Genomic DNA, 22,643 nt, shown 5'->3' with positions numbered 1-22,643 from the left:
GGAGCTGAAGCTGACAGCTGGCGGCGGCTGGCCGGCTGACGGGTCTCTCGACCCATCCTCTGACCTAGGGACTTGGATTTGGACCCAATCCTGTGCCTTGGACCCAGTCCTCAAGATCCTACCTATTGGCACTAGTCTTCCATACCTCAGGTCCCTAATCTGCGGACGAAATCCTATGAAGAGTTTCCTGGTTCAGTCATAACTCGTCCTTCCAGTCATCCGTCATCCGGACAGATCCTTCCATCCTTCCATCCTTCCATCCTTCCATCCTACCATCCTCCTTCCATTCTTCCATCCTTCCATCCTTCCATCCTTCCATCCTTCCATCCTTCCATCCTGCCATCCTTCCCGGTCCTTCTATCATCTGTCGGTCAGTCATTGCCTGGAAACTCGTCTCTCTCTCTCTCTCTCTCTCTCTCTCTCTCTCTCTCTCTCTCTCTCTCTCTCTCTCTCTCTCTCTCTCTCTCTCTCTCTCTCTCTCTCTCTCTCTCTCTCTCTCTCTCTCCCTCTCTCTCTCTTTCTCTCCCTCTTTCTTCCTCTTGCCATCTCCCGGGACTGGCGTTGTCTGCAAGGATATTCCCCACGGGATTGGCGCATCAGGCAAACACATCGCCACTCACTGCCGAAAATGAGAGGTCATGGACCGCTGTCAGTCGCTGTGCGCTGTACAGGGCCAAGGAAGCATAGGACAGGGAAGCGTGGGCCAAATAGCTCGAAATATATTGATTTTCAGTTAGAAATAACTGACTATAGACCCTATTCTTTGTCGGTGTCTTTTGCTAATCCTAAAAATATCAGCGTGTTTGTTGCTGTGGTAATTCGACCTAACGGCCCAACTGAGCGCATACCAAAAGAACAGCATGAATAGTTTCATTTTTCCAAATGTTCGGGTTGATCATATTCCTTCGAAAAGATCACTTTTTCCCTACGGAGCTGAACGCGATACTGCGCAAACATCATTAGCGCTCCAGTTCAGACGACTGGCCGACGTCATCTCGGCTAGTTTGGTCAGCCTAATTGGCCATCGTAATGAAAATCAATCACCGGCTCTTTGAAGGTCAGCCGTCGCAACCGTTATTGGTGGAACATGCCTGGTTTGAATGCGCATTGTACAAATATTGTACGGACAAACGAATATTACATATGTCACCACACAATAAGCCAGATAGAAAGGCCAAAAGGCATTCAAAACATCAGACAGACATATGTACAGACAGACAGACAGACTGACGCAGGGGCGGATCCAGAAAATCTCCAAGGGAGGGGCCATTAGAAACCAGGAGCCCCCCCCCCCCCCATAATCCCACCTGTTGGAGGCCCCATCTTCCCACTTGTTGGCCCCCCCCCAAAAAAAACTGCGTCTATTGAGCTTATCTAGCTGTTCAGGCAACATCTCAACATCTGTGCAGGCTTGGAGGCCCTCTGTGCAGGTTAGGAGGCCCTGTAAAAGTGGTCATCTCTGTGAGTATAAGAGACCTCCAAGTTATGAAAAGCTTTACCAATCTTCTAACAAAGAAGTCTTCTCAGCTAGTCTTCTAAGAAATAACTAAGTGGGTAGGTTAAAAAAAACTCATCGGATTTCGGCCACTTTATTTTCAGGAGGCCCACTTTTCAGCTTTTTAACTTTTTAACTTTTTATTTTATTTTTGAAAAAAATCGGCCAAGGGGGGGGGCCATGGCCCCCATGGCCCCCCCCCCTTGTATCCGCGCCTGGACTGACGACTAACATAAGTATTGGGACGGGCCGGACAATTCTCAGCGGATGCATAGGAGATGGTGACCTTTGCCATGGTAGGATGGATGCATGTGTTACGTGGCCATGGCTACCTCACGGAAACAGAGCGGCACTTCATAAGATTATTTCTCCTCTTCTTTGTTCAGTTAATTCTAGGAAAATTCTGCCAATGAACATGCATTCCTCATTCTCACGAACTGGTTATCGTGGAAATAAAAGGAATCAGCACAGAGTTCCAATAAGTCGACGAAAAAATACACCTGAAAAAGGCGCCTACAATCCTATAATGATGTGGTTGTGGCATGTGATATTGAGGTGTATCTAATTTTATAGGCAAGACTTGTGCCTCGACACCACTAAAACCTGGCAATACTACGTAGTCTGGTTCGGTATCGGAACAGGATGTTGAGGATCATGGAAGAACTTGGCGTGACCACCATCATAAAGTCAGCTACTGCGACCGCGGGGACGATAAATTCTTATCAAATTGCAGGGTGTGACTACCGAAATCACACGTGCTATGAGTGATATGAATCGTGCATGATATAATGCCCCAAAATGATCGTGCGAAATACTCACAGGGATGAACATAGGTCTCAAGAGAAGCAAGAACATCCCTAATTTCACAAAACATGCCAGTAGCCTGACCTAGTTAGTTACATAGGTACCTACCTCATATCAAAACAAAAGAAGGAACACCATCGGGTATGGTGTCCGCCACCACCACCACAAAAGATCCCATTCACAAACGCACACGAAAATCATTCATGCCGAGCGCTGGTGAAGCACTGCGTTATTCACGATGAAAGTGATGCATGCGGTGCATATGGCGGGTGGGGTATCCTTTGGGAGACCGCCAAGACCTGCACGCTGCGCGCCCGGGTCGCTGTGCCCCATGCCCCGTCCCCCTCGCGGCCAACTGTGGTTAATGCATGACCGATCGATCAGGCGCGGCTCAGGCGGGCCCTGATCAGAGTCTCAATTGATCAGCCGCCGCCGATGACAGCCTCCGTCTTTGTGACCTCGCCCCTGGAGGCGGCACGCACTGGAGGCGGGCGGAATACTGGAGGCGGCACGCACTGCAGAGGCAGGAAAACACTGGAGCGACATGCAACGACGGCAGGCAGAACAAGGCAGAAACGCATTGGAGGCGGAACCAACATTAGAGTAGGTGCGCACTGGAGAAAGGCGGTACACTGGCGTCGACGGCACTCGAGGAATTCGGAACACTGGAGGCGGTACGTATGTATGTACATACTGGAGGCGGCAAACACTGAAAGATGGCAGAACACTGAAGGCGGGAAACACTCGTATCAACCTATTGAAGGCCAATATTGAAACTATTGACATTTATATCGTCTTGGTAAAGGCGGGAATTCCTGGCATCGGCACAGTCAGAGGCGGATGGATCTAGAGCGGAAACGCATTAGAGGCGGATAAGATACTAGAATCGGCATGCACCGAAGGCGGAAAAACTGCAGGATAACATCGAAAGACATACGGAACAGATGCTGATTATTTAGGGACATATTTGTGTTATGAGGTTATCGGTGGAGCCAACAAATAACTAAATGCACTTACTTTTATTGACGTTTCGGTTTCAAACAACCTTCGTCAGAATAGAATTACAAGTTACGTCTCATATTTCAAAAATGCACATATTTCAAACACACTGAGAACATGGTAAAGGCGTTGAACACGGTAAAGTGTGTTCACACTGAGAACACACTGATGTTCTCAGTGTGTTTGAAATATGTGCATTTTTGAAATATGAGACGTAACTTGTAATTCTATTCTGACGAAGGTTGTTTGAAACCGAAACGTCAATAAAAGTATATAAGTGCATTTAGTTATTTGTTGGCTCCACCGATAACATCATAACACATACGGAACAACAAGCAATGCAACACTTTCATAGGAAATTTGAAAATGAGCCAGTCCCTTCAAACTGAGCTCATGAAGTAAGACAATCATGGTTCCAGCAACAAAGACCACGTAGCAAGCACTTCAAATAGTCATCTTTTTCAATGCCCTGAAGTTCATCTTTAAAATATTCCCTTGAGAAAATAACAGTCATGGAACCATGCTAGTTTCAGCTGTTGTTTCACACGAGAGCGAGCTAAGTCGATGGAACATCCGGTCAGCGTTTTAGCGAATTATTCCACGCCGGCAGGTCACACCGAGCGTGGAAGCGCAGAAACAGCTCGGTCCGAACCAGGGCTGCTCCTCACTGGCGGCGTCAAACGCTCCGATAGCCCAAAAGCGGCTGTCAAAAGATCACTGGAACAGATAGCCACTTAGATAAATCGTACAAAACGCCAGTGTTTGGAAAGGCATAAGATGCTTTCGACAACCACCAAACGAGTAGGGGGTAGCATGCGTTTATGCTTAAATGACAGCGCCTACTGTTTTTTAAATATCCATAATATTCACTAAGGCCAATATTAAAAAAGGAACATCTAAGTACACTAGCGTTCACTTATTTTTATTAAAACTTATATAAGAATAGCATGTGTTAGATGAATTTTAATTGTAGGTTTTTTTTCTTTTTATTCATTGGAATCGACTGCAATCACCAAACAACGTGAAGGTAAAAAATTATTTGATTGTTCATAGTAAAATATAGGCACTAGGCAGCAGCTATTATTTATTTCAAAATGCAACATCCCTTAGGATATCAACTTTGGAGCGTGAATCTCGCACAGTCCTTACTATCAATTTCAAACAGCTGTTTCGATCATGCAACGAAATTAACCCGCGCACCGACGGGGGTCTGCGCCAACTTCGCACCGACGGGGGGGGGGGGCGGATGACCGCCCCCCCCCTGAGATCTCGAGAACGAAGCAAGATAGCGACAAGCGGTAAACGGCATCGGATACGCACGGTCAAGATCTACAATTTTTACATAGGTCATTTTCAGGTCAGGTCAAAGATGACGTCACAGGGGTCGAAAAAATCAAAATGCCGGCGCTAGATATGGAGAGTTTTTCTCGAATAACTTTCGAATTAGTCAAGATAGGAACAAACTAAGGGCATCATCGTGATCCTCTCGTCAATCCGCATCGAATGATATATATGTTGACCTCGAAAGGTCAAGGTCAAAGGTTGACCTCAGGTCACGTGACCTCGAGGTCAATATGTATATCATTCGATGCGTCTTGACGAGCTGAACACAATGAGACCATCCACGCGTCTGTATCTTGTTCCTGTACGGAGTTATTGGCCAAAAACCTTTGGTGACCTTTGATGACGTCACATGACCTCACAGCTGCCCAACAGCAAAACAGACCTCAAGGTAGTGAAGGTTGATCGTATATGAAGTCATGTATGGTATATGGGGCCATTCCGACCCGTTTTAGTGGTAAAAACAGGGAGTTGATTTTCCCCCATTGACTTATAATGGGGAGGTCGCGAAATTGACCTGACCTTAGGTCACCGATATCAAAATTCCGAGATATACAAATTGTAGCTACTAATGACCTAATAACATCCTGCGACTTTCAAAGGCCTCCGACATCTACTGTAGCTCTAGCACGGTGACAAAGTTGCAAAAAAGTGACTTGAGGTTGGGTCATTCAAAGTGACCTGGTGACCTGACCTTGAAAGGTAGGAGGTTCAAACTTGCACACCATGTGTAAAATTGATGAGGGAATAGTCATACCAAATTTCGCGGCGCTACGCGCCGCGGTTTTCCCGCTATTCGCGAAAAAACTCAGGGCGGGGCGGATATCCGCCCCCCCCCCCGACGGTGCGCGGGTTAAATGCAAGATCGTATAGGCTGCCATCAATCTTCAGGAAAGCAACTCAGTTTCATCTGTCAGCGTTTGCTCAAACTCAGTTACTGTGTGCTGTACAATTAAATTTACTGAGAGCATCTTGAGCAAATGGCTAGAATTCAAATATCCTGGCAAACCGCCTCAGAACCCTGAATTCCAGTGCTTGTTTAGTTATATCGCTAGCCTAGCAGCTGGGGGAAGTCCCACCGGGAAAATCGACTAGGCGCTGGGTTCTGTTCAAATCGAAATGCTCTAAGCATCAAAGACGTTACAAGCTCATGTGCTCAGTCTGCGCGGCCATTTACCAGCGACTGGTTCACGCAGAGGCGAAAGTAAGCGTTTTACGCCCTGCTGCTAACTGCTACCTTTACAGCATTCTGGACCTCGATCGCGTTATGCTAACTGCTTTTGACAATCTACACAATCTTTTTTTGACAATCTGACAATCTGACAATGTAAGATATTGAGATCTACCTACCTGCATACAAAACCCGTTGATTTAGACAGGAAGACTCACCCAGTGGGTCCATTGTGTAAGTCCATCCCCTGCACATGTGCAGAACCAGTGCCCCCTTGTCTGTCCTGAGCGAGCAGCTCATTTAGCGGCGGGTGCTGTGCGATTGCGTGCATCGACCCGCCCGCCGCAGGGTGGCTTTGACCATACGCGGTCAAAGGCAGTCACGGAGTCCTCAGCTCTGCTGAGCCAAAAAAGTGTGCTCTTTGGGAAATGTTCGCTTTTTCTTCAAAAGACTTGACAGTTCATCCATAAAATAGGTAGCACTAAATTTTGTATTTTATCTTGGCATACAGGAGTTGGCGTGAAGTCATATCAGGTGAAAAATCGACTTTGTCCCTTATCCGATAGCGTTATCTGATGAACAGCCTGTGTCAAAAACAGTACATTCAAGAAGTCAAATTGGATTTCCATTGCCATTTTCATGGCTATTCATCTTCCCAAACTCCCGATTATCAGTAAACGCATATAGAATACCGTCACCTTCCGATATATTTTGGCTTGAAATATTTCATCCAGGTGGACCAGCAATATTTCCCCATCATCGCACAAGCCTCGCGATTGGTTCTCTTGGCAACAAGGTGTCTTATTGAGCGGGGCTCTAAGGCGAATTGATTGGGTATTCCCAAAGGTGACTGCCGGTTAACCCTCGCCCTGGCAGGGGGGGGGTCGATGCGACCCCCCCTAAGGTTTTTCAAAGATAGCGTTAAAACGGCGGCGCGCAGCGCCGCCAAATTTGGCACAGCCTATGGGGCAACCTTTTTACATATGACCTGAAAATTTCAGGTCCGGGTGACCTTGGGTCAGGTCACCAGGTCAGAAAAACCGGTACAAGGTCATGGTCAAATTTCAATTTTCTTTTTGCACCTGTCCAACTCACAGTTTTGCACTGATTTCCTTCAAACTTTCAGGATGTGCTAAGGTCACCGAGTTGTATAACATATAGTTCGGGTTTTTAGAGGTCACTGGCCTGAGGTCAGTTAGAGGTCATTACGTCGTAATGTTAAGCCTATGGGAAAATACTAAATTAGGAAAATACTGGAGATATCCGCTTCGTTCTATCACTTTTGTGCTTTGAAACCACAGTACTTAACAGCAGGTCACTTGGTGCTTCTTTGTTTGGAGTACTTATCCATGGGTCAGGTCAAATGAGGTCAACTGAGGTCAAATGACGTTTTTGCCAATAACTTAGCACATAATGACGCTAGAGCTTAAAAAATGGTATCATTGTGTTCCTGGTGATCAGCCGAATCGAATGATATGCGATATGATGCAATTTGGTTAACTTAAACTTAATTTATTAATTTAAGTTTACTTAAAATTTAAGAAAACTTTAAGTACACTTAAGCAAGCTAAAAAGTATATCATTCGACGCGCCTTGACGTCCTGAGTTCACTGGTGCTTTTCTTTTTGCTCTATCTTAATTAGATCAAAAGTTATAAGCGAAAAACTTTTGACCTGTTTTTAGCGAAATTTTTACATTTATACCCCCCAAAACCCCCCTAAATATTGACCTAGAGCAACCAAATTTGTACAGGGGCGAGAACTCCAGGGGGCCCACCTACCTCCCAAATTTGGTGTTTCTAGGTGCCATAGGAGCCAATCGCGAGGGGGGGGGTCGCATCGACCCCCCCCCCCCTGCCAGGCCGTGTTATGAAAAATGCCCTGCCAGGGCGAGGGTTAAGATGCTCCAAAAGTTATGGGGGGTATTGTTCGACTGCCGATGACGGTGAAGTGGGGGCACACCCTAGTAAAAGGCTTGTCGGATGAGTAGTTTCTATAGTAAGATACATGTGCTGGGTCGAGGCCTTTGACTTCGTGTCCTCCATTGTGTGGTGCTGAGCGGATGGTCGGCGCCTGGCAACACCTCTGCAGAATAGACAGTGGTATATGTATAGCACATCGATAAGGGGTAACGACCTACACCCACGACGGGAGACTTTAGACGGAGGTGGCGTGCAGCTGAGCTCATGGCACAGCCAACAAATATCACCATTTGCATCATAAAAAGCCAATGTAGCTCTCAGCAGTGGCTAACGCATTACGTAGGTTTCTTTTCCTCTGCAAGGCACAGCGTATTGGCTCTGTGGCAGTCGGAGCCATCCATATTATGCATTGACGCAAAAACAGAGCTAATATAACCGGCATCCAGGACATAACAATGCTGGCCTGGCGGTGCGCCAGCGGTGCTCTGGCTGGCCCAGCCACGGTCAGTCCCACCCAATCATCGTCGCATTAGTCCGGCACCTCACGATTACATAACAACCCTTCCGGCTGTCCACTCGGGGAGTGGCACCCATTTCCTCAGAGTGCGCTCCCTCCTCTGCGACACGACGTGACATCTCTCACTCTTCCTTATCTCTGTCTCTGTCTCTGTCTCTGTCTCTGTCTCTGCCTCTGTCTCTGTCTCTGTTTCTGTCTCTGTCTGTCTGTTCTGGCTGTCTGGCTCTCTCTCTCACTCTCTTTCTTTCTTTCTCTCTCTCTCTCTCTCTATCTCTATCTCTATCTCTATCTCTATCTCTATCTCTATCTCTATCTCTATCTCTATCTCTATCTCTATCTCTATCTCTATCTCTATCTCTATCTCTATCTCTATCTCTATCTCTATCTCTAATCTCTATCTCTATCTCTATCTCTATCTCTATCTCTCTCTCTCTCTCTCTCTCTCTCTCTCTCTCTCTCTCTCTCTCTCTCTCTCTCTCTCTCTCTCTCTCTCTCTCTCTTTCTCTCTCCCAGTGGCGAGGGTGGGGGGCACAGGGAGCACGTGCCTCTCTCATCGGGTTCAGGGGGCCCCTGGGGTCCGATGGGCCCTTTGGCGCCAATTGGCCGCTGAGGGTCCACGCTGACCATATTTCGACTCAAAAGGGCCCCACAGGGCTCGTAAGAGCACATCATAGGTTAGGCACAGACTTTTTCATTTTCTCCCCCTCCCCCCTCCTTTTTTCTTCCTTTTAAGTTTTCCGGTGTCTTCTGACCCGTCATTGGTCCCAGTTGTACCTTAAAGGGACTATCCCACCTTTAACATGGGGTTTGAGTTGAGATAGCCAAGTTTGCGGCGAGGTTCAGAAACCACTATCTATCTAGGTTGCAACCCCCGCGGCCTCTTGGTGTTGAAGAAATTTGTTCCCTTCATTTGAAAATGGGCCTTGTGCAAGGCCCTATCTTCAACATGGAGCGACCGTTAGTGTGACGTCACCTCGTTTAGTCATTCTGATTTAAATGGGTTTTTTCGTTGAAAAATCGCTTAAAACTTGGTCTGAACTTTGTTGTGGTGCCTACAGAGTAAAAAGAATCAGCTTTATGACAGTAATGTGGCCTGGGGAAGGAGGTAATTTTGGGCTGTGACGTCACATATTTGAAAGTTTGTGTTTGGAATATGGGAAGCCTAAGATGTGTAATGAAAAATAAATGCCAGAACCGTGTTCCTGGTCATCCAATCTATAAAGTCGGGCACAATTTAACTGGTTTTAACAACATTTTAGAAGGTGGGATAGTCCAGCTTTAAAATTCCAAGAATGGAAGATGCACGCATCGCGAGACACACACGCATCGCGAGGTGACCCACGTTCGCTGTCCTTTCTATTCAATCTCGCTGTCTGTCCATCTCCTCGCGCTAGGTGTTCTGTCATCAGGTTCTATCACAGGGGTGCATCACCTCTTGCTAGTGTTACACTTACGATGTGCGTATCACCGACAAAGTGCCCGTGATCCGTCTGCATTACCACTATTAATTGGCACTGTCGAACCCTTCGCTGACAGATTCTGAGAATTGGTCGACATGAAGCATGGAATTATCAACAAGCAGACTTCAAGGAATTGTCCTGAGCGCCAATGTGCGTTGTTGGGAGCATCATAGAAAGGTCGAGTCACCGGATATTTTTGCTTTTTTTTACTCTGGCGTTGGTAATTATGTTAGTATCTTCCCAATTTCATTGATGATGTCCTTGTGAAAGGGGCATAAGACGTCGTGCAAAAAAGCTAAAATCGGATTACTGACATTTAGGGCAGCTGATTCAGTCACTGTTTTGCTTGCACCGGGATGTGCGTACGTTCGTTCCATGTGCATATAATATACGATATAAAAGAACCTTGTGCTCGCTGGAAATTCTATGTTGATTTTTGCCGTGGTGATGTGTCAGAGAGGTTATGGGTAGGTATGCCATGCCAACGGGACCTTCAACTTTGTTGCGTGTGTTATGAGCTATTTATACAATGTATCATACCAGGCAGCACACTGGTAAAGTAAAACCTTTTGTAAATGAAATTGCTTTCAAAACCACACCTCATGCATGATTGCGCGATGCACATGGCGTACAACGGAATCAAAGTTACCGAAGCCCCGAAGGCGGCGAAGTCGATGGAACCAGTCTAACGATTCCTGCGGATCCAAATAATTCCCGATTGCAGCCTGCGGATGTCACGGGCTTCCTTTCTGAGCTGCGACGCAGTCCAGCACTGATGAAAGGAACATGATAAATCAATAGACGTCTGCACGGGCGCGCTCCTGCTACAGACTATTACCGTGATTGGTTTGAAAGCCACTGGCCAAAGCCTTCACCAATACGGAGGGACGTCTGGGTCTATAAATTTAAGGAAATATCGCAATAAGGCAGCGAACACCCGATTTCGTTTGCGCGAGAATGATCCACCTACTGATGAGGCTAGGAGAATTATTCCAGAGACAAGCTGCAGGGACAGGATTTCTTCCCTTGCCGGCTATTTACCCTCCAATTTGCTTGTTCTCGGCTTTGTGCTTTATCGTTCTGTTGGATTGCTGATTTTCGCTTTCGGGGAGTTAATTTGGTCCGCACTCCGGAGCTATTTTGTAGACGGATGACGCTCGCCACGCCCGAGCTATGTCCACCGGTGGTTTGGACCTCTGTTATTCGTGTCGGACCGACTCCCGATCCAGGTTAGTGCCGAAAGTAGCCGCAGGGCCAACTGAAGGGCTCGTTAACGACTGGCAGGTCAGTCCCCGCCGTGACCGCGGATGAAACGGTGGACTTGGTAACCGAGAAGGCAAGTCATGCGGTCGTGACTGCAGAGTGAACAGGATTCGTTACACGGACTGACAGGTATTCAGAGGACAGGAGGTACCAACATTTGCGGGATGCTTGTAAAGGGCGGACCCCGGTCCCAGATAAAAGGACCGTCACGCCACACTGACACGGGAATGTCACGGTTCGGAGGGTTGCGGAGTAGTGAAGAGACCCCTGCACGCCACCTCACGACGACTGACATCATCAGTTGAACCACGTCCCGCAGCTCCAATAAACGGATTGTGGAACTGTGTTGTCGCGGCAGCAGTGGATCCAATTAGCTAACTCAAGCAACTGTCGACCACAAATCAAGAAAGTTGTGTTGTTATTTACTCTTCTTCGGGTGGCGGCAGTGTCGTGAATAGTGGGTGTTTCACAATGCGCTCTACAGCAGAAGCATTGCGAGTGTCCGCTTGGATGTCGTTTTGCAGTTCTGGCGTTCCATGAACCATCAGGGTAATCCTATCTCAGGCTCACCAAATTAAAGCTGGTTTAGCTGCGCCACGCTTGACCAAACGCGCCCGGGGATTTTCTTCAGAGTTATGGAAATTGTGCGCCTACTCGACTAAAATATTTATTAATAAAACCCTAAAGCATAAAGGCATTGTAAGCTACTCTTTGAATGCAGATTGCATGCGCATGCAAGCGTCGCCTCTTAGGTTTAAGCGCCTTTTTAATTATACAGGCTTATGAGATTTCATCAGCTGTAAAAAGCATTTCAAAGTGGAACGTCGCGTTGTTTCTCTCAATTGCATAAAATATTTACATAGGAACGTTCATGCATTTTCAATAAGACTCTTAACATTCTGTAGGCTCCAGCGTATCGCTGGATTAGGTATCAGTGTGCGAAATAGGCGCAAGTATGGTCTGACTGAGGAGCGTCTGGTTCTGTATAAAACATACTTTTAAGAATTAAGAAACTCCGTTGAAATAGTAAAAGTCAAGCCGATTATTGAATACGAAAAATGCATACAACACAAGACTTTGGAAACCACACGGCATATGTGGAATGCCCTATCTTTAACAAGTTCACCACAGCATTACCTGCATTCTATCAAAATTTCTATCCAATGTCGTGACTGCCTTTCTAGGTTTTTGCTAGATCCGAATATTGGCTGTATTTGTCAAGCACATTAGGCAAAACACTGCCCGCCTTACCACTCCGACATTGCGAGGACTGTGTATTGTGTAATGCATTGTAGGCGGGACGATAAAAATACACCAGTCTCTCCCACAGTGCGGACTGTGATGCAGCGCTGTGGGGGAGGCCGAAACACGCCGCTGTTCTATGACCGGCGCCGCTGCGAGCGAAACTCGAGCGACCAGTTTCGATTTATGACTGTTATTCGCCCATTTCCTTCAGACTTCGGGGCAAATGATCACCGCCTCCAGCCATCGCGAAAAATCGTAACGGCCACGTCACAGGAAGCGAAAATGTTCGCAGATGTCGCCGCGACTGGTGATGTGTCACAGATAACGACTATCTGATTGAAAACTGTCTTTAAAGTACGGTTTTGGCGGTTGAAGATGTGGGGAAGTATACAACCGCAAACAGCCCTTTTTACAACAATATTAGTGCTGGAATGAGCACGTATTCCATTCTGTTGTACCTAAATTATAGCTGCATCACATTGCACGATTGTCCATATAATTGATCTATAGTTAAATAGGTAATTGTATCCCATCTAAAGTTCGGGCCATTTATGGCACAGCCTGTTCTGTTTTCTATCTAAATATAAACTCAAGTCGACAACACTTACCTTTGGAGGTCTTTCAATTCGATAAGCTGAGTGAAAGGCTGAAATCGGACGAACTTCGTGGTCCAGACTTCACCGAACCTGTGAAAGCAAACATCCTTTTCAGGTAACGGTTACAACGAATTCCATAGAGCTCCAAAATCACATGTTTATTAGTCGTGAGCCCAGGTAAGCTACTTGTTCCTGCTGATGTCGTCAGATATATTTTCAGTGCTGCTGTTGGCTTCTGAAACAGTTTGATAAGATTTAGAAGTGAACACCTTATGCAACGGTTTAAAACATACCATCTTTCAGAAATTTCCTGCGTGGATGAATGATGTCGAATACTCTGCAAGAAGTTCAAGTTATTACGCTAATTTCTTCCATCGGAGCCTACTTTATAAAATTTATTATTTTGTTGAACTTAGCCAATAATGTTCACAGGTATACCGACAAAATAAGGGGGAATATTTGTTTCTGGTCCCTATAAAGCTGTTTCTGGCACCTAATTGCTGACCAGCCCCAAAATGCTTATTCGACCCTAATATCTGAATCTGGCACCTAATTGCTTCCACACAGCCTAAAGTTGCCAGATCGTCTAGTTAAACTCCGTATTTGCTGTTTGCTGATTCAGCACCAAAACCAAAACATCCAGCACCTATTTTATTCCACGTGTGCCTACCTAGTACCTAATTCGCGTAATCTTCCTGATTTTATGTATCCTAACAAACATGAACGTTGCATTCGGTGATGTCAAGTGCCATTTTCGCAAGTGGAGATAATGATTAATGCCATTTCTAGCCAAAAGAGAATCACTAGCCAGCTATGGTGCAGCATAGCAAGACGCTCCTATACCAGCCCGCTATGTAGAGATTATTGCACCCTCAGCCATTTTAACGTGAAAAGTTTGGATCCGTCACTTCCAGCCAGGCTCTCCGGTCATAAACTGGAGTAAAGCAAAATGTCAACTCTGAACAGACATACCACGCAACCGGACCTCTTTTCAATATTATTAGCTTTCTGCAATCATCGTCTGACTCCATCTCGATCAAACGCAGCATCCGGTTTCTACAGGGGCGTTTGACTGACCGGCCACACAATAACCAAAAACAAAATCAAAGCTTCATGCGCACATAAGTAAGAAACGGATGAAAAAGGCACAACCACGGCACAACTCTGCGCGGCGAACAACGGACAATGTCCCACGCAAGATCCCGCGTTTCTTCAGCGGCCTTGAACGGAATGAAAACATTACATTTCTTTTTTGGAGCTATTTAATGACGTCAAAAAATACAATACCCGTTTTAATGGTCAAAATTGAGACAATTACTCACAAAAATGTTTCCCTTTAAGCATTACAAATAAATACTTTTAAATATTTAAATGACATTGCTTTTTCAAACAAATCAATATTATTTGCTTACTTAAACGTCATATACAATGCTGAGATCACTACGGGGCTGTCTTAGAGTGTAGCTGCACTGGCAACCTTTAGGCTAGACTCCAGGGGTCATTATACCAGAACAACATGATTCTACCAGCCAGTAGTTCATTTTTCTACTAGATTGGTGCTACGCTCAGCATTTAGGTGCCAGATTCAGAAAAAAGAGTAAGGCGTACCGATGAATAGGTGCCAGAAACAGCTAATTAAGGTCATTTTCCATGATTGGTGCTGGTATCCACCAAATAGGTGCTGAGGACCAATTTTGGGACGAGTCAGCTTTTAGGTGCCAGAAATAGCTTTTCTGGGACGCAATTAAATGGCGTCCCAAAATAAGTACGGAATCGGGTCACGTCTAGTCCATAATATTGTGTCAAGCACCTTCACATCCACCGTACAAAAAAAAAAAAACGTTTCAAATTATTTCATATAGCCCAACTACGAAAACACTTGGCCCTGAATGGAGACCCGTATCGTGGGCATGAATGAGATCAGCTAAAACATTGCCATTCACTCACGGCTCTGACGGCTATATCGCGTTCACGGCCGAGCCATTACCCGGGGGAGACACGGAGACACGTTCACGGGCCGCCGGGAGGGGCGTCCACGTGCCACCGGGAGGGGCCGGCTCATTACCGTGACGTGGTCGGTCCGCCCCGCCGGGACGGTACCGAGGCGGCACTGTCACACAACTGACAGCCCGTATCGGTTTGGTGTGTCGCTGATCAGTGGCCCACTGCAGGTGAGCCGGCCATAGACTCGGTCCCACTCGGTGTAATTGTTTCGGAAGATGAAGTGGGCTTTGTCGGGTGACACCTCGCCCCTGACAGCCGTGCAGGTCAATCCATATGAGACATTTCTGTATTGCTTTTGTAGAAATGAGCTTCGCTTCAGAAGTTTAACACCAACTTTTTCATTTCAATCGGTCACTAGATGATTATTCCCTAGACATATGTATATGTACACGATACTTGATTTTTACAAAAGTACTTTGATCTGGTCGAAATAAGATGCTAAAAATGCTTAAAAATGTTAAAAATGTGAGCACTACACGGTGTATGTATGTAGGGCGAAACGAAAAGTTATGTAAAATTATTGTATTTAAATGGATAAAAATGTTAAGCAAACTTCAGATAGCACATTTAATGAAAAGCGTGTGCTGGCTGTGGTGTGTTATCAGTTTGGACGGGATCAGTGACTAACGAATAATGAGCTGAAACTTCCCTTTCAACCGAGGCAGGGCCGATCATTAAACAGGCACCAAATCTGATCCGATTTGCATTCCTCTAATGATCTCTTCCAGGATCTCCTTTGCAAGCAAATGCATTCAAATCATTATAATCACTGGCTAACTTACACGCATTTGACTAGGGATGTGGAATTGAATAAATGAATACCCACATCAATAGAATTGAAATGTCATGAATTCGGTGATGTTAAACGGTGACATCCAATTTTCCGTGGATGGATATAATAATTTATCTAGTTTACAGTTGTTTACCAACAAAACGAGCATTAACCCGCGCCCTGGTGGGGGGGTTATTTTTTGCCCCCCCTCCAGACTTTTTGATATATCTCCAGAACCGCTGCGCCGATCGTCACCAAACTTTCAGTACCCTCCCGGACATCAATTTTACACATTGTGACCAAACATTTTTCCAAAGGCTATGATAGGTTGGCCGGAAATGACGTCAGAGTGACGTCATGTTCTGCCGTTTTCGACCCAAAAAAGGGTTTCGCGGGAAGAGCTGTCAGGCCTATAGCTTTGCGAATACAGAAAAATGATAAAGACATAAAAGCTGTAGAATTAACAGGGCTACAAAACTGCCATCTCGGATTTTTGAAATTTTTGGATTTTGACCCCCAAAAATCAAAAAATAATTTTTTTGCATATAACAATCGAAAAATCCAAAAAGTTTTTTGAATTTCGCAAAAACCGGAATATATGTGATAGTCCTTACCGCCTTCCATCCACATACCAAATTTGAGATCGATACCTCTTTTTTTGGCGAAGTTATAGCGAAAAAACTGTTCAAAATTGATGACGTCAAATTTTCAAACTCAATTTTTAGCAATTCTAGACCCCGTAGCGCAAAACAAAGACCACCATTAGACTCCCCGTGACGAGCTGCATCGAATCAATACCCATTTTATGCAAAACTATCAACTTTAAAATTTGACCTTTTTTGGCCTGACCTTGACCTGACCTTGACCTGAACTTCACCAGAAAGTGACCTAAGCCGTACCTGATAGTCTTATAACCAATACCATTGAGTTGGAAATGAAAAATTGGCCATAAAACATGCATCACACAACCTTAGTAAAGTTGGGCTCATGTGACCTGGCCTGTGACCCTTGGTGACCTGACCTGTGACCTGACCTGGTATTGTCAGTGACCTCTAATAGTAATATATCTACTAGGCAACTGACGCCCTATCGCTGATTCTCGACAAAATGCGTTTTCCTCGGTGTTATAGCGCATTCCCTAGAAGACCCGTGAACGGTGAAACATTTCATCTTTGACCTGACCTGTGACGTCATCGGTGACCCCGAGGTCAATGAAATTTGGTTTTCCTCGACAAATTTGACAGGCCTTTCGAACGCCGTTTGAATTTTGCGGATCCGTCCAGTAGTTTCGGAGATACGAGAGGGGGGCAAAAAATAGCCCCCCCCCCCCCCCACCAGGTCGCGTTATAAACAGACCCCACCAGGGCGCGGGTTAATGTGCATAAATGATTGCATAAAACCTATAGGTTGTGCTGATATTATAGTTTGGTACTTAGTTTAACAACGCCTCATAGATTTTATAATACCGTGCATATTTTGAGGCAAAATGTATACCTACTAAATTTTGTATATTATCTAACACAAAAGCTGATCCCTGTTCCATCTAGCGTTGATGCATTCGGTGCCTATACGCCTATTTCATTCACACACTTTTGTCACCATTAGTCACAATTACCTCAATTTATTATCTTATATGTAAATCTTAACTACATCATAACCTTTCTTCAGTCATAAATATATCTGATCGCAGAGAAAATCGTCTTTCTAATTGAGCTTGGGACGTCCAAATCTGGTGTTTATGTGAAATAGCTGCTCCCAGTTCGGCTAATATTGAAGAGTCTATGACAGTAGTTGGCCTAGTTTTCCAATAAACCATCTCTTTCACAGTTCCAAATCTTCAAGTCGTTTATGTCAAAGTGCCTCAACTCTTCGTCAATATATTTCCAAATACGCATATCTGCAGTTCACATCTCTATCCAGTCGGTTCGTTCATCATTTCTGCGTCATTGCCACCCGGATGCGCGCCATTTTGACGTCATTGGGGGAGTGGGCGTCCACAGTGCGCTGGCTGCCGAGTGCGGTCCGTTTTTGGGGGGCGCGGCCGACTGGTCTCAGTCCACTCGTGGGTGATCCATCTGCGGCGACCGGTGCCGGACAGCGGAGGCGGACGGCGCTGCACCGAAAGCTAATTCCAGCCGGGCCCGACTCATCAGCAGCGTGTTAAACAGACGGCGCCCGTGGCCGCCTCATCCATCGCCCCGGACCAATACTGCTCACGGCCCGGGAGGTTTTTGTTCCGCCGAGCGCCGGACCGCGGCTGTCGTCACCGACGGAGTCAGCGGCGTCACCGACGGAGTCAGCGGCGACGGCGACGGAGTCAGCGGCGGCGGTGACGGCAGCGGCCGCCGTGACGCGTGGTCAGTCGTGGGACAAAGGTCAGGGATCACTGCAGCGGCTCCTAGTGCAGGCTTTAAATGTGAACTAGAGGAAAGCCTATAGAAGACAGAGCGAGAAAAGAAAAAGTGGAACAATGAGGAAATGATGGTTAACCCGCGCCCCGCTGGGGGGGGGGGGGCAGAATCTGCCCCCTCCCGTTTTTCGCCAATAACTTCTAAACGCGTTACGCCAGCGACGTCAAACGTTCGGTACCTTATCATACATCAATTTGACACGTTCCCTGAAAATTTGAGCGAAATCCGTCGGAAATTTTTTGAGAAATTGACGTTTTAGTGACGTCATGTTCGCCATTTTCGCCTAAAAAACGGCAAAATTTCAAACGCCGCTAACATCTTCATTTTTAAAGGAATCAAGACGTAACAAAAAAAAGGTTATACGTGATACTACTTTGTCTATCAAATGGCTATCTCGGTTTTTTGAAAATTTTGGTTTTTGGCCCAATTTCTTTTCTTCAAAAAACTGACTTTTTTGGGAAAATAATTATAAAATCAAAAATTTTGAGTGCATCGTAAAAACCGGAATATATGTCAGAGAACTGGTCTATGTGCATTGTGCACCTACATACCAATTTTTAGAAGAATCGGTTCAAAAATGTGGGAGTTATTCAAAAGTTTCTGACGTCACGACACACAAAATTTTTGAAAAATGATTTTTTTTTTGAAGGTCTAGACCTTGTACGGAAATAAAAATAGCACCATTCGATTCGCCGTGAAAAACTGCATCAGATAGACACCTTTTTAGGCCTTAACAACCAACTTCAAAATTTGACCTCACTTGACCTGACCTTGACCTGACCTCGACCTGAAATTCATCCAGAGGTGGTCCATATCACTTTTGGAGTGTGCCTATTGAATTCTATGGGTAAAATGGCCCATAAAACATGTGTCGCACATGCCCTTTTCTATATTTTGTTTTTGGTGACCTGACCTGACCTGACCTGACCTTGACCTTGACCTTTGAATGACATTGTATGCAACGAATATTGTCTTGGTAGTCGAAGAACACGTTTTGGGCAATCAGTCTCAGTCCATTCTTCGGCAACTACGGTGCAAGGCCGATACTGTAGAAACTTGCATTTTGTACCCTTGACCTGACCTTGACCTGACCTCTGACCTACTTAAGCAAAAAAATTTGGGCTCTTAACCCGCGCACCGACGGGGGGGGCGGATATCCGCCCCCCCCCCTGAGGTTTTTCGCGAATAGCGGGAAAACCGCGGCGCGTAGCGCCGCGAAATTTGGTATGACTATTCCCTTATCAATTTTACACATGGTGTGCAAGTTTGAACCTCCTACCTTTCAAGGTAAGGTCACCAGGTCACTTTGAATGACCCAACCTCAAGTCACTTTTTTGCAACTTTGTCACCGTGCCAGAGCTACAGTAGATGTCGGAGGCCTTTGAAAGTCGCAGGATGTTATTAGGTCATTAGTAGCTACAATTTGTATATCTCGGAATTTTGATATCGGTGACCTAAGGTCAGGTCAATTTCGCGACCTCCCCATTATAAGTCAATGGGGGAAAAATCAACTCCCTGTTTTTACCACTAAAACGGGTCGGAATGGCCCCATATACCATACATGACTTCATATACGATCAACCTTCACTACCTTGAGGTCTGTTTTGCTGTTGGGCAGCTGTGAGGTCATGTGACGTCATCAAAGGTCACCAAAGGTTTTTGGCCAATAACTCCGTACAGGAACAAGATACAGACGCGTGGATGGTCTCATTGTGTTCAGCTCGTCAAGACGCATCGAATGATATACATGATGACCTCGAGGTCACGTGACCTGAGGTCAACCTTTGACCTTGACCTTTCGAGGTCAACATATATATCATTCGATGCGGATTGACGAGAGGATCACGATGATGCCCTTAGTTTGTTCCTATCTTGACTAATTCGAAAGTTATTCGAGAAAAACTCTCTCCATATTTAGCGCCGCCATTTTGACTTTTTCGACCCCTGTGACGTCATCTTTGACCTGACCTGAAAATGACCTTTGTAAAAATTGTAGATCTTGACCGTGCGTATCCGATGCCGTTTACCGCTTGTCGCTATCTTGCTTCGTTCTCGAGATCTCAGGGGGGGCGGTCATCCGCCCCCCCCCCCGTCGGTACTAAGTTGGCGCAGACCCCCGTCGGTGCGCGGGTTAAGATCCGCCTTGTTGAGAGCTTTCGATTGCCGTTTTCCCCGTCTTTCTACGACCATCGGTTCGGAAGTTAGACAGGGATGGCAGAATCTGCCCCCCCCCCCCCAGCAGGGCGCGTATGGCTGAATAGCCCAGCGGGGCGCGGGTTAAGAAAGCCATGCCGTAAAGGGGAAAGGCAAGGTCAAACTGCCTCACAATTGCTAGTTCCTTTTTATTGCTTTGGTACCAGTTTTTTAGATGTGTCCCTGAATTATCATGCATTCTTTTAAACAAACAAACAAAAACTTGTGTTTATTTCTTGTGCTTAGTTTTGTCGGTTTTTAGTTTGTATGATCCTGCACACTGAAAGTTTAAACACTGGAGGGTGTGCTCGATTAATTTCTTTTGAAAATATCTGAATACATGTTAAATCAATAAGTTTTAAGCATCACATGCTCGCACAAAAGTGCAGGTAGGAAAGATCAGCTGATGAAAGTGTACATCGTAATGTTACTATGGGCCAAACAGCACCTGTTCAAAAGCAATATAAATATGTATGTCCCACGCAACTTCTTGCTATAGTGTTGAAAGGAGTGTATGAGGGGTAAAAGTAGCATTGAGACACGCTGAAAGCAGACTCGACGTGGATGGCATTGTTAATAGCGCTGCGTTTGAAAAAGTTTCCAACGCTTTAGACATTTTCCTTCGCAGCAAGTAATTGGAGCGAACGTCAATAAAGTGTGCCTTTTAAAGGCATCAGAAGAGTGATAATAAATGATGACAGGAGATGATGTGTATCCAAAACCAATTTGTCACGTGTCAACATCAGGCACGCTTAAAAATCACACGGTGTGTATTTCCAAGATGAAAGAAGTTATTCACTCTCCTCATACATATTATGAATTCTACTTCGATGCACGGTCGTCGTGCATTTACAACAGCCTTTCCCAGCAACCAAGCCTCCGCTTGAAGGGAATCCTCCTCCCCTGCCGGGCCGCTCTGAAGCTCCGCTCTGCACGGCGCGGCTGGCGAGCCCGCTGACCCGAATTACGGCGGCGTTATCACCCGGCCCGCCGCGCCTATCCATCAGACCAGGCATGCCCTATGGGCGGTGTCAATCTCCCCGGGCGCTGCTGCAAAGAGGGCGGCGCCGCCCCCGCCGCCCCCGCAACCGCCACCCCCCCCCCCCCACCGCCCCCGCTACCGCTGTCACTTAGTACGTCATAAACGCGCCAGCTTCACCTGCACGGGAGACATAACTTCATGGTGGACCCGCAATGTAATGCACTGAGACCGAGGCAGGAAGGCGCGATTTAGTTTGTCAGGGGAAGGAAGAGCCAATTCAAGTAAATCTGGACCGATATTTACATGCCTACTTCAATGTCGTTCAGGAGATAACTATATGTGCTTACCTATCCGGAACTTGGTAATGTGATAGGTCTTGCATGTTGTAAGAAACTTATGATCTAAGATACATTTTTCTTTTTTCTTTTCCGTTGCAATGTAGGAGAACACATCCTTCAGACGTTTTCTGCCGTAGTCGCGGACTATCAAATCATGTAGTTTGTCCTTTGATGGTTTTAGAAGTAGAATAAACTTTAGTAAAAGACATAAAACCGCGTTCATGAGGTTATGATCATTATTCAAGTCAGACCGGTTTCGTTCCACAGTGAGAACATCTTCAGTGACAATATAAACAGAAATGTAAGTTACATGTTTTGATGGGATGATTACCCTGACACGATATCGAAATTATTTGCACACACATATGCACACATGCAAAACTCAGTAAGTACACTTCTTCCAGGTGGAGAATTGTTCTACTTAATGATGACGACGCGCGACGGTGATACAAATGCACAGTGCACATGAGAGCAGTTGCACACCATTGGGTACACACATCATAGAGCTAAGCGGTGACATTGAGAGGATATGCCGATGAAATGTCGTTTATTTTTGGTCGCAACCGAAAGATGTATAGTGATTCTAAAATTCTTAAATCAGGGAACGAGCTGTTCGTACCAAGAATTTCAAAATTATCAATCGTAAACGGAGCGTCACATGATAACGCATGATCTCTAATGGACGAAACTGCTGGGGTTGATGACATCAGTCCGGTACGAGGAGATCTGCCTTGGTGTTGAGCCACTCTGGTGAATAAACGTTGATACGTGGAACCAACGTATGACGCCTGCATGCACTGTAAAAAATATTGACGAGCTATGTGTCAAAACAAGGGTCTCGAAACAGTCACCAGGTTGTCAATGCTTCCGGTACCTACCACTTGACTAGTTACCGCTTAGTTAGCTTACAGGCTGAGAACTATCCAGATCGTTATGATCCGGTATTGTAATGATACCCTAGGCGTACCTTTGTTTTGAAGTGCTGAATTAACTATCAAGGTTGTTTGACGTTTGTTTTCGCCTCAATCCGAAACGAGGAAGACCCTCATCAAATTATTAGGTGAAAGCCAGTCTCAGGATGATCAAAATACTAGGGGTAGTTTTGTCATAGTAATCTGTGAAGGTTGAGGA

At 45.8% G+C, this 22,643-nt stretch overlaps 1 protein-coding gene across 1 annotated transcript in view; it reads right to left on the bottom strand.

The window, feature by feature from the left end:
- LOC122370660 (5-hydroxytryptamine receptor 2B-like) overlaps nucleotides 1-22,643 on the bottom strand; it is a gene marked incomplete at its 3' end in the record, with an annotated part of 77,415 nt that overhangs the window by 24,677 nt on the left and 30,095 nt on the right. Inside the window, exon 2 of the mRNA XM_043346450.1 lies at nucleotides 12,825-12,902. The remainder of the gene's footprint in view (nucleotides 1-12,824; nucleotides 12,903-22,643) is intronic.

The sequence above is a fragment of the Amphibalanus amphitrite genome, unplaced genomic scaffold (genome assembly GCF_019059575.1).
Source record: "Amphibalanus amphitrite isolate SeventyFive unplaced genomic scaffold, NRLGWU_Aamphi_draft 001156F_arrow, whole genome shotgun sequence".
Classification (NCBI taxonomy): Eukaryota; Metazoa; Arthropoda; class Thecostraca; order Balanomorpha; family Balanidae; genus Amphibalanus; species Amphibalanus amphitrite.
This window is presented reverse-complemented; position numbering and strand designations above follow the sequence as displayed.